General features: G+C 36.4%; 1 long non-coding RNA gene and 1 pseudogene across 1 annotated transcript; both read right to left on the reverse strand.

Annotated features, from left to right (window-relative positions):
- Nucleotides 1-1,021: 1,021 nt before the first annotated feature.
- Nucleotides 1,022-11,472, reverse strand: LOC107910974 (puromycin-sensitive aminopeptidase-like; annotated as a pseudogene).
- A 56-nt stretch (nucleotides 11,473-11,528) lies between these two features.
- On the reverse strand, nucleotides 11,529-13,067 carry LOC121204657 (uncharacterized). The gene is made up of 3 exons (XR_005899857.1): nucleotides 12,870-13,067; nucleotides 11,888-12,028; nucleotides 11,529-11,804 (listed from the first exon to the last, which is right to left on the reverse strand). It is a non-coding gene; the product is annotated as an uncharacterized lncRNA (long non-coding RNA).
- Between the last annotated feature and the right edge of the window lie 747 nt (nucleotides 13,068-13,814).

Below are 13,814 nucleotides of genomic sequence, written 5' to 3' on the forward strand. Positions count from 1 at the left end.
TTTTTATAAGTTATTTAAGATTATTGATAGAATCTAAATATTAAAACAAAAATAATCTTTTATTTATTATATTAATTAATATAATTTTAATAGTTAAAATAGTAATCACTTATTATTTTTGTCTTTTTCAAATATCATTTTTTATAATTAAAAGTTCTAATATTAAAATTTTTTAAAGGAAATGAACTTGAAAAGATAATTTTATAAGAAAGATAATACAATAAAAATTGCTTGTAAATAATTTTATATTTCAACAATCAAACACTTAATTTTTTATTTTAGTCAAATCAATAAAACAAGTTAATCTTCAGTTGTAATATTTTATAAGTTTTACGTGTTTTGTGACATTTGACATCAAAACTTAATGTAAAAACCTAGTGACGTGTCATTGAAAACAACGAATATTTGTTGAAACAGGGACGATTTCATGATCCTAAAGGTCAAAGGAAACCCAAAAAACTCAGCTATTAAATACTCAAAAACACAATAAATTGACCTACAAACAAATTAATGTAAAGTTGAGTGTGGATGACAATAGGCGTTGAGAATATAATACTTATTCAGAAGTATATTTTTTTTCTAGCCAATAAAAAGAAGAAAGAGTGCATTTTTATTAGTCGGAATTTTTCTTTGAAATGATACTTTAGATATTAAATTGAATAAAAAGAATTAAATGGTAAAATGATAAAATGATTATACTTTAAAATTCATATCGTGAATTAAACTGAAAGGAGGAAGCAACTTTATACACCAAAAGTCTAAACAACATCAAATCCAACATCCACAGCCCCTGAGGTTTTGAGGCAATTCTGTCTCTTTCTCTCTATTCTCACTTTCAGCCATTCCTAAATGAAGGCCAAACCGGCTTCTCTGATATTTTGAAACTGCCCATTGCCACAAGGGGCAAAGTCTACCATATTGTCCTCAGACCACAAAAATGGGAGGCATATATATGTTGTTGCCGTCATATTTTCTGTAAGTTAAAAGAGAATTGTTTGGCAACTGCAGGCTTAATCTACTGTTTAGACAAATTAAAGGGGTTGGCATTGCAAAACAGAATAAATACAAGATCTTTCAATAATAATTCTAAAACAAAAGCTCAATAGATTTATGCAGTTTCAGTTCATAATCTATGAGTCTTGTTACACTCCAATCACTGAAAAAACAGAACGAAGTGTTACTGCATATTCTATATGAAGGTCTTTCTATTTGTCTATAACAAGGGATAGCGGCAAAAGTTAATTTAAGGCATTTAAGCAGATAAGCTCTCTGAAGCAATCTCGAATATGTTTTCTGATAAACCGTTGACAGACACAATCTTCTCTAGTTGTGCCTGCAAAACATGTTAGTTATAAATTGCATGCACTGAGCTTATATGATAGTGGCATCGGTCGTTAGACTCTTTATGCACTGTTGATAGGTATAAACAAATCAAAACATTTTAGATAAGTGCTACCAGCTTATTACCTTGGCAAGTTTTTGCCTGCTTTCATCAAAATGCCTCCATCTTGAGAAGGCCGACACCATGCGGGAGGCCACCTGCAACATTAAGGGGGGCGGGGGGAAATGTTACTGAAGAAGTGAAAAGAAAATTACCATATCCGGATGAGATGTAACCTTGACAAAGGAAATTGTTCTTTTGCAGTTCACCCAAAAGAACAAAGGAAGATAGGCAGATTGGGATTATCAACAAACCCGAGGATTTAGCTTGTCAAGTTGTAATACTATTTCTCCCAATAACTTGTAGCCTGATCCATCCTTGGCATGGAAATTCATTGGAGATCCACAAAATCCTCCAATGAGTGAGTATACCTACATTAACAAAACAAGTCACCGCCAATGCCCAAATCGTGCCCACACATGCATGTAAGAGAGAGAAAGATTACCTTAGTTGGGTTACGCAGGTCAAATGCTGGATGACTTAAGAGATTGCAAACATTCTCAACATTACCAGGAATGTCAGACATGGCTTGAAGGGCAAACCATTTGTTTACAACCTTAACAAAGAAGGAAAACAAGATTATACCAAGTGATAAAAGAAGTTCAAGATTACATTCTGGCAGGTAAAAGGAAGCTGAGCTGGAAATTTACCAGGAAGTCATGCTGCCACTTGTTATAGAGATCTGTCAATTCGTCATTGCAAGTTTTACCAGGCTTCTGGGTAATGGCTGCTAAAGCTGCAAACCGTTCTGTCATATTTGTAGCAGCTTTATATTCATGCAGGGCAAGCTCCATTATATCTGGAAATAGATACATGTAAGGTAATTAGATGATGAAAATTTTGCCATACAAATCTTGGGAAAATCAAATTCAAGGAATACAAACCAAGAGCAACATTCTTGAGTGCATATTGAGCCATCTTAGGATGGTTAAATACGAACTCATCTGAGCTTCTATTGTTCTTAACCTGTTAAAGTGCCAAGAAGGAAAATCAAGTCTACTTGCAAAACAGGCTCTAGTCTAAAAGTGAAGTAATAAAGATTTGTTTACATAAAATCAAACTTCGTATGGCATACCGTGTTTAGAAACTCTGATTTCAGTTGTGAGGCAATCTCCTTCCTAATGAAGGTTTGAACTGCATGAACAGCATTAGGGTCGGCAACTTCCATCATATCCATAATCTCTCCTTCACCGGGGAGAGTTATTGCTTTTGCAATAAATTCCTGGATAACAAAAGGCAGTTAAGAGTGAATTTGAATATTAAAGATTGTTAGAATCCCTAAGATTAAGGACAGAATACTTGCGTTAGTCCTAGGAATTACCTTGTATAGTAGGATCTAATATTAATCTCTAATTCTTAGAAAATTACTGATTTCTAGGGATTGATTCCTTATCTGTACTTAGTTCTACCTATAAAAATCTGAAACCTAATTAAAATAAAAAATAATCGTCTCTCTAAAGTTTGTTCATGGTATCGAAGCCATTGGAATTTTTTTGATTCCGACTTCTCTAATCTCTCGTTCCAAACGTCCCCTCTCTTCAATCTCTCTTGTCTCTTGTTTTATTCCTTCCCATGAGTGACACTATCGAAACTACATCTGAGATTGAAACCTCACAAATGATTCCAAACACCAATCAAGGAACTCCTCAAGGGGACCTTAATTCCTCTCTTATAATCACTAACCATCGGCTAGATGGGAAAAATTTCCTACAATGGTCCCAATCGGTCATTATGGTGATCCGTGTTCGTGAAAAACTAGGGTATATTAATGGAGACTTCCCACAACCAGCCATAACAGACCCAACTTATGGCACCTGGGAACTCAACAACTCGATTGTAATGGCTTGGTTAATCAATTCAATGGAAGGCCATATTAGTCGCACCTACCTCTTTTTCAAAACTGCAAAAGATATGTGGGATGCAATCAAAGAAAATTACTCGAATCTTGGAAATGCCTCCTAAGTATTTGAGATCAAACTGAAATTGAAGGATATCCGACAAGGAACACTTGAATTAACTCAGTACTACAATAACCTGAAAATTTTGTGGCAGGAACTGGACATGTACTATGAGGCAGACTGGGGAGAAGGCAAGGAACACACCAAGTTTATGGCTCACTTCAACAAGGAACGTCTCTATGAGTTTCTGGCAAGACTGAACCGAGAACTTGATGAGGTCCGTGGTCGAATTCTGGGCAGAACCTCTCTACCAACCATTGGTGAAGCATTTGCAGAAGTTAGAAAAGAAGAAAAGCGTCAACTTGTCATGTTGGGGGATTTAAAAGAATCTAAACCTGTGACAACTGCTGGTCACCGTCCCACTGAAAACTCGGCCTTTATTTCCAGAGGCCCACAACCACAAAAGCCACGTGCTGGGAATGATTCAGGCTCAACCAAGCCATGGTGCAGCCACTATAACCGTGTAGGACATACAAAGAAAAAATGCTTCAAACTACATGGCTATCCGGGAAAAAATCAGAAGGACAATAAAGTTGCACTAGTATCCTCTAACACCTCCACTGCTGCAGATGAAACTCTTGATGTTCGTCTAATCAAAAATCAACTTAAGGCTCTCCATAAGATACTAGGCACTACCACTGCTCAAGGATCCCTAGCCACTCAAGGTACTGCCCTCAACAGTACTTTTGAACCTAACAATCAATCTTCTTGGATACTCGATTCGGTTGCCTCCGATCATATGATAGGTAACTCCACCTTGTTTCACACCTATACACCCAGTCATAATCAGTCCCGAATCCACATTGCTGATGGCTCTTACTCACCTGTGGCTGGTGTTGGAAAAATACAATTAACAAAGAATTTTCCTCTTGATGAAGTGTTACATGTTCAACACCTATCCTGCCATTTACTTTCAATCAGTAAACTAACTAAGGATGAAAGTGTCCTTGCTGAATTTTTTGCAACTGGTTGTATGGTACAGGAACAGAAATCGGGGAGGATGATTGGCACTGCTAAAGTTTATGATGGTCTCTATATTTGGAATAAAGACAGTGGACAAGAAGGGTTGGCTCTATCTATCTCCAAGGAAGATACAATTATGTTATGACACCGTAGACTAGGACATCCGAACTTTTTGTACTTGAAGAAACACCTTCCACTGTTATTTAGAAATAAAAATGTTGATTCCTTGAAATGTGAAATCTGCCAATTATCCAAACACACCCATGTACCATACCCATTGAAACCCTATAAATAGTCCCAACCATTCTCTTTAATTCATAGTGACTTATGGGGAGCCAGCCGAGTGAAAAATATTACAGGGGCTAGGTGGTTCATAACTTTCATTGATGACCACACTAGGATTTGTTGGGTTTACCTTCTCAAAGAAAAATCAGGAACACCTAAAGTTTTCCAAAACTTTCATTCAATGATTCGAACCCAGTTTAACTCTACCATACATACTCTCCGTACTGACAATGGGAGAGAATATTTTAATTCTGTCCTGAGTCCTTATCTTGCTGAACAAGGCATCATACACCAAAGTTCTTGTCCTGACACCCCTCAACAAAATGGGATTTCCGAGAGAAAAAATCGTCATCTCCTTGCTGTGGCTCGTGCACTAATGTTCACCCTGGGGGTCCCAAAATACCTGCGGGGAGAAGCTGTCCTAACAGCCTGCTATCTCATAAGCTGACTACCATCAAAGGTTCTAAATTTCCAAACACCTATAAATATCCTTCAAAAGATTTTTCCCTTATTTCGCGTTCCCAATCTTCCACCCAAAATCTTCTGTTGCAAAGCTTTTGTCCATAATCACCAACAAAATCAATCCAAACTTGATCCTTGAGCCCATACTTGTGCTTTCATTGGCTATTTACCAACACAAAAAGGCTATAAGTGTTATTCACCTACCTTTCGTCGACTGTTTATCTTTCGGGATGTCACCTTTTTTGAGAATGAACCATACTTTACAGCAGCTCATCTTCATCCTCATTATACCTCCTAATCCTACCACCATTACAAAGCCTACAAATCAGGGTGTTATTGTAGTTCCAGATTTAGACAGTGGTTCCCCTGTGCAGCAAGAAATAGAAATAAGGCAACCACCTGATCTAGAGAGGCAGCAAGAACAGGCTCCAGAACTACGAGTTTATTCTCGACGACAGCGTCCTCCTGAAGCTGAGATAGCAATGCCAAGTTCATCCTCAACCGAGGACTATTCCGAAACAGAGGTCTCACCTCCATCGCCATCCATTTACCTTCCAATTGCTGTTCGAAAGGGCACAAGAAGCTGCACTCAACACCCTATTTCCCGGTTTGTGTCCTATGGAAACTTATCTAAGTCTTATAGAGCTTTTGTATCTAATGTTGATTCTGTAGAAACACTAAAAAATATAGAAAAGGCTCTTGAATTTGCTGAGTGGAGGAAAGCTGTGATGGAAGAAATGAGGGCTCTCAAGGCAAATGAAACTTGGGAAGTCTCAGATCTACCTAGTGGGAAGAAGACTGTAGGATGCAAATGGATCTTCACCACAAAGTTTAAACCTGATGGTAGCATTGATCGACACAAAGCTCGGCTCGTTGCAAAGGGTTTCACCCAAACCTATGGCCTAGACTACGACGAGACGTTCGCACCGGTTGCCAAACCAAACACCATTCGAGTTCTTCTATCCCTAGCTGTCAACATGGACTGGTCTTTGACTCAATTGGATGTAAAAAATGCATTCCTCAATGGAGAGTTAAATGAGGAAGTGTACATGGATTTCCCACCTGGGTTTGAAGAAAGCAAGGGCCAAGTATGCAAGTTGAAGAAATCCTTATATGGGCTGAAATAGTCTCCAAGGGCGTGGTTCAGCCGATTTGCAAAGGCTATGACTAGTAGGAGCTACACCCAGGGGCAGGCAGATCATATCATGTTTTACAAGCATTCGAAAGGTGGGAAATGCTGCATCCTTATTGTTTATGTGGATGATATAATATTAACTGGGGATGATTCAAGCGAAATTAAAAGTCTAAAAGAATTTCTTAGTGCTGAATTCGAACTTAAGGACTTAGGGAACCTTAAGTACTTCCTTGGAATGGAAGTAGCAAGGTCTAAAACAGGGATTTCCATCTCTCAAAGAAAGTATACCCTTGATCTTTTATCTGAGGTTGGGATGTTAGGGTGTAAACCAGCCGAAACTCCCATGGAATTCAATCTTAAATTGGGAACTGATAAAGATGGAGAAGAAGTCGACAGGGGGAGATATCAACGACTGGTAGGAAAACTCATTTACCTATCTTACACCCGTCCAGACATAGCCTTTGGTGTGAGTGTTATCAGCCAATATATGCATGCTCCAAGAGAGAAGCACTTGGAAGCTACTTACAGAATTTTAAGATATCTAAAGGGGACCCCTGGTAAAGGCCTACACTTCAAGAAAACTGCCAGCCAAAGTGTGGAAATTTACACTGATGCAGACTAGGCAGGGTCTGTCAATGACAGACGTTCTACAAGTGGTTATTGTAGCTATGTGTGGGACAATCTTGTGACATGGAGAAGCAAAAAACAGCCTGTTGTAGCACGCAGTAGCACAGAGGCAGAGTATCAAGCACTATCCCATGGCATATGCGAAGGAATCTGGATACAACGACTAATGGGAGAACTAAAAGTGCTCTACACTAGACCTATAAAGATGTATTGTGACAACCAAGCAATTGTCAGCATAGCTCATAACCTTATTCACCACGATTGCACCAAACATGTAGAGATAGATCGCCACTTCATCAAGGAAAAAATTGACTCAAGAGAAGTGTGCATTACCTACCTACCTACCAGGCAACAAGTTGTAGACATGCTAACTAAAAGCTTGAACAAGAACATGTTCAAGGAACTCATTAGCAAGCTGGGTTTGATAAATATTTACACTCCAGCTTGAGGGGGAGTGTTAGAATCTCTAAGATTAAGGACAGAATACTTGCCTTAGTCCTAGGAATTACCTTGAATAGTAGGATCTAATATTAATCTCTAATTCTTAGGAAATTACTGATTTCTAGGGATTGATTCCTTATCTGTACTTAGTTCTACCTATAAAAATCTGTAACCTAATTAAAATAAAAAATAATCTTCTATCTAAAGTTTGTTCAAAGATCTTATATTATCTGGTAAGAGAATTATCATACCTTATCCAAGCCTGTATCACAAAGTATGCTTCTCAGACCTTGCACAAATTTGGGATTTAGGGCCAATGTTTGTTTTGTTGGAAAACGGCAACTAAACTAAGCATGAGCTTCCTTGCCAGCAACTGTCCAGCCTCCCAACTGAAAAAAAAAAAAAGAAGAAAAGAAACATATCGAACAAATTCTCATATATTCCTCATTTAATAGATTAACACATTCATACTTCAAGAAGGACAAACCGATTGAACTCATCCGAATCATGAGCAAGAAGGAAAAATAGATCCTTGTCGATGAGATCATATTCAAGACAGATGGGAGCACTGTAACCTCGCAATAGTGATGGAATTGGCCGTACAAATATATCAGAAAAAACAAACTCCTCTTCTTTCTGCTCAACACCAACAAGAAAAATCGAAAATGATAAAACATAAAGATATGCAACAGACATTTTAGCAGCCTAAATATCAATATGTGGCAGCTTGGGAACAGTTTTAGACATTCAAGAAAAGAATGCAAGTTCTCTGCCTTTTATCCTCCATTGTGGAAGTATCTTACAGATATGAAGATGAAACATAGGAAGATTCTTTACAGACCTTAGTTACTCGAAGAACGGTACTCAAGACAGGTTGATTGTTGCATGCAACAGACTGCAGTGTACCATTGTGATACATAGAGGATAGAGGTACGTCTCTTCCACTTGAGTCCAGCAAACCAACGGCCACAGGAATGAACATGGGTTCTTTAACAGGCTGCCCAGGAGTCGGGGGTTCCTCTTGACTAGGAAAATGCAAAATCAAGCATAAAGTCAGCAGCAACAGATTTAGGAGGGAATCGATGGTCATTCATGGAAGTGGGAACAAAGTTTCCAGCTGTATACCTAAACTTTAAAGAAAAAGTATCAGCTTCAGTATTGTAGGATGAGTAACTTTTACTACCGGAGTCCCAGCTTGTGAATACCTGAGAGTTTCATTATGCATCAAAATGATCAGACAGACACGGTAACTGGAAAGAAGAGATACTGATCCATACCAGAGCAAGAAATTAGCAAAATCCGCATCATTTGTATCTCTCATGGCAAAAAAAAGTCTTCACATGTTACTGCTTGCCTGTCATGTCTTTTAAAGCAAAGATCCATACCCTGTAAAATGATTAAATCACTCAACAAATCTGTCCAACATAAGCAACTTCAAATGTATGCTAATGCATGCAAGTCCAGACTTACAAACATGCTTAAAATTTTACCTTATGGAAACCTTGAGTCCCCAAGAGTGTTTTGTACATCCTAACAACTTCAGCTCCCTGGGAAGTTGAATCATAAAGAAATTCATTGATGTGTCAATATAGCCCTTGCAGACAAACACATGTAAACAAGACAGATATGGGTTAAGATAATCGAACCTTTTCATAAACCTCTGGAAAAGGAAACAAAATGACCAAGAAGACACAATTAAAATTAGATGCCTTGTGAAAGAAAAACAGAAACAAAGATGCAAATGCAAGTTGATAGGGCTTACCGTCACTGCAGTTGTTGATAACCCCATAATAGATTCATATACAACAAGATCATACAACAAAATAAAACATTCACACATTAAAAAATAAATCAATATAGAAAGAGAAAACTGATCCTTGCACCCATTACACATTTCTATTAGGTATAACAAAAACTTGCCTGTGTAGAAGTTATCCATCTGTCAAAGGGAAAAAGGGAAAACAGCTTAGAAGCAAAAACTTTTGAGAGCTTATGAGCAAACAAAAAGGTAGTAAATGTCAATAAATAAGGGAGATAATTTAAGACCTAAACATAAGAATGCGGCCTAACAGGATGAGCCATGGGACCAGCATCCTGAGCAATACAGAAACAAAGGCAAGTCATCTCTCAAGTATGTCAAAACTGAAGGATATAATTCTACCTTTTCGTAGTAGTTTCAACATAACTGCTCATATAATTGGATATGAGATCACTATCAAGTCATGCAAAAAACATAATCTGTGGGATTTGATAATTTCTAAGCTTTGAAACATCAGCGATCCTCTTCACTGTACGGCTTCCCATGTCAGATGAAAATTCCTACCAACAACCATAAACACATTTAAGTTGTAATGAGGTGAAATTCACTCTCTTTGTCAACAGAAGCATCATACCTGATCACGGAAAACAGTTAGACCCTCCTTTGAACTGAGCTGAAACCAGTCTTGGCATGTCACTCTGCAGTGTTTCAGTTGATAAATACGTCTTTAGAACAACACATGATTTAACCACCTTTATTAGCAAGATAAACAAAAAACATAGATCTAAACATCGTGGTAAGATGCAATAACACATCTATGACAGACCAAACCTCCAAAAACAAATAATAAAACAGTAAGAAACAATAGAAAAGGATGTAATTCTTGAAAAACAATTAGCCTAAATGGGAACTAAACCAACCTGTTGCCAGTCCAGTTGTGGAAATACTGCATCAAAGCAAGAAATAAAATCAAGTCACAACACATCATACAGTAACAAATGTGTCAAAAAACAAGAAAACAAAGAGCACTTTTAATCCACATCCACAACAAACCTCATGACTGTTAACACCCAAAATTGCAGCATAATCAGTATCTGTAGCAGTTTCTGGAGAAGCCAAAACTAGCTTTGAATTGAAATTCTAAGACAACAAATACAAAACATATATGAACAAGACATAACAGTAAAAGTATTCAATATGAATGATCAGATAAGCCAGAAGGCATACATTCAGACTCTTGTTTTCCATGGCTCCCCTACATTAGAAAATATATAGAAAAGGGGAAAACAAATCATATTGGTTATAAAAGATATAAACGCTGCATAATAACTAGAAAAGAAGCAAAGGATAGCACATGTACATCAAATGTCCAATCTGTATAAGAGAGAAAGAATCTTACATGTTAAAATCAGGAACAGCAACAATATTGAAGAGATCCAGGTCATACTCAAGACCAAAAACCTACAAGATAATAAGATTTTAAATGAAGAAACAAAATAATCTCAATGCCACCAAAAACGAAAATGAAGGATATATAGACTTACATCTTCATCCCACTTCTTAGCTGCTTTAAGTGAATACATGGCATGTGCAGTCTTGGGTACATCTTGAGCTGGGGTCCAGATCCTTAGCGACACTTTTTGGCCAGAGCGAGTAATAAATATGTCATCTCTGCTCTCCAATTGGCCAGCTACTAAGGCAAACAAGTAAGATGGTTTCTCAAAGGGATTCTCCCATACAACATAATGCTTTCCACCCTACAATGAAACCAGAAAAATAACTTTGAACAATAGTCAAATATTAACCAAAAGAGCCAACCATAATATGTGAAAGCTTGCCTCAAGCTCTCCTTGTTCTATAGGATTTCCATTAGATAGCAATACCGGTTACAATGACTTATCAGCTTCTATACGGCATGTGTATTTCGCCATTATATCAGGATGGTCCCGTAAGTAAATTAAACATGTCAATGAGATATAAAGAGATTCATGCATCAAATGAAAATAATAAAGCCAATATATGTTTCCATGTCCTAACCTGATAAAATGTGATTTTCCGGAAACCCTCCGATTCACATTGTGTACAGAAATTCCCAGATGACTTGTAAAGCCCCTAGAATGAGAGAGAAATTTAATAATATAGTTATTAAGGTGAAATAGTATACATTATAGAACCAAATTAATAACGCCTCACCTCCAGTAATGTATTCTTCTGAGGTTGTATCTCAGTATCAATTTCCAAAGTAAATTTGTTACCTGGAGGTGATGAAAGTGTCAAATGGCATGAGTCCAGGATAGAAGCTCCCTCCTGCAAATGAAAAATAAATTATAATCATTTATGGCACCAAACATACTTTGAGAATGGTATGATATACCTTCAGTTCCTTGCCATTGACCTTGACTTAAATTAGCTTTAGATCTACCCCATCCAAAACCAATGGAGAAGGAGAACCTATTTTACAAGAAAAATTAGCATAAAAAAAAGTAGTGAGTTTTTCAAGTTTCAAAATAAAACTTGAGCACCGGATTCTCATGGAAGAAAAACGCAGATCCTTTAGCCGAATGCAATAAAAACTGTCAAAAACAGAAAAATGGTCTAATAATGAATGATATGTTCAGGCTTTAGCACTTAGCAGCAAATAATAATGATACCAATACCTTCAACCCTGGGGAAAACAGTTATTTTAGAAGCAACAATTGTTTTCTCCTCACCCAATGAAAAATTCAAATCCACCTGAAATGCTATTTTCTTAAGTAACAAGAAGCACGGTTAAGAACCCTAGCCCATACTCTAATTTAATTATTTCCCATACATACCGTATCGAAGTAGTAGTCAGGGGACTTGTAGTCCTTCAGAAAGATTTCTTCAGGTGTATTCATTTTGGATTCCCTAACTTCCTTAGGTAAAGATTCTATTGCAAAGGAACAAAGCTCCCTTCTTCTGGCTTCCCTCATCCTCTAAAACAAAGTTGCCAAAGCAACAAAAATAAGAGAAGTACTTATAAGAGGTATTCTGTGAAAAAAACATCCATGAAAATTTGACAATACTGTATACAAATTATGGACTTCCATATAAATGCATGCACATAAGCATGTGTCAATGGATAGAACAAAAATAGTTATATGCAAAACATAGCAACTTAACTAAGATGAAGAAAAGGAAACCTTAAATTCGTTCTACAGGTGCCCTTAACCAAAATAAAAATAAAATAAATTTTCAGCTAGACAAGCATCGTACCAAGAAAAAAGAATACAAGGAATTGTTTATTCTATGATAAAGAACACTACTTTTAGACTGAAGCTGCCAAATAAGCAAACAGTCACAAAATGACTTAAAAAACAATACACCTCCCAAAGTTAGCATCTCATAATCACCATTCAAGCTGCCAGCAGTAGTAAACTATGTACCTATGTGCATACATGAGTAAATATAGAAGCAAATAAGTAAATATAAGCTATACAATACATACGATCTCATATAAGCCACCAACAAAAATACTAATCTAAATACACTTCGAACTCGTATGTAACAATTCATCTACACTGTAAACTTAAAAAGAGTTTTTTTTTGGGGGGGGGGATTAAAACAAAGATACCCAGATGGCTAAAAGCCTAAAACGATCGATTTACACTGTTGGTATTTCTATATATATGGGTACAAAAACAAAACTATGGACAAGAAAATTATATTATAAAAAAAGTGAATAAGTAAGAAAGAAAGGCTGGTTACTGGGGAATATCTACTAAAAAACAACAATTGAATTAGAGTTTAAAAGGAAATACATTGTGGGGATCATACCTATTTGGATGATCAAACGAAGAGGAAAACAGAGTATTTTTGAAAACGAAAAGAAAACATTGGATAGAAACAAAAACAAGACATTTAATGCAAGGTAAACTAAAATTATTCCCTCAACTTCCATAAATTTTCATTTTGGGCATCAGGAAAAAAAAATTGCAATTAACACTGTCGTTGTATACTTTATCATTTTAATCATTGTTGTTATATACTTTTATCATTTAGCCACCTGCGTTAATTTTTCATTACATACACTCATTTTAATCCTTAAACTTTAATAAATTTTAAAATTAATTCTAAAAATGAAAATGAGTGGCCAAAATAAAAATTTACTAAAATTGATTGACTAAAATGAAAATATATAATGAAAAATTAATGATAAATGATTAACATGATAAAAATACGTAACAATAGTGACTAAAATGATGAAAGTATATAACGATAATGCCTATATCACAAACCTTTTTATTTTTGATGCCCAAATAAAAATTTATTAAAATTGAGTCACCAACCATATAATTTACTCTTATATATGAAAAACAATTTCTAAAAATAAGAATTTATACTATAATTTAAGGGTCTGTTTGATAGGGGGAAATGATTTTCCGGAAATGGTTTTCCCCATTTTTCGGTGTTTGATTGGAGGAAAATGATTTCCTTTTGGAAAATCAATTCCAAAACACGGGAAAATCAACCCTATATTTCCGGAAAATGTCTTACCCCTTAGAAATCGGTAAGACATTTTCCACAGCTCATCTTCTCACCGTTGAAACCATTTCCATAGCTCCTCATCATCTCTGCCTCATCTCCTCTGCTATTGTTGCTAATTTTACTGTATCCACAACATTATTGTTTTGTTTTACTGCCGACAGTCTTCCCTAACCCTATCTCCCCTCCTTCATTTTTTTTCCCAAATCCAAAATCAAGGCATCAAGCTACCTCCAT

This window comes from Gossypium hirsutum, chromosome A08 (genome assembly GCF_007990345.1).
Source record: "Gossypium hirsutum isolate 1008001.06 chromosome A08, Gossypium_hirsutum_v2.1, whole genome shotgun sequence".
Classification (NCBI taxonomy): Eukaryota; Viridiplantae; Streptophyta; class Magnoliopsida; order Malvales; family Malvaceae; genus Gossypium; species Gossypium hirsutum.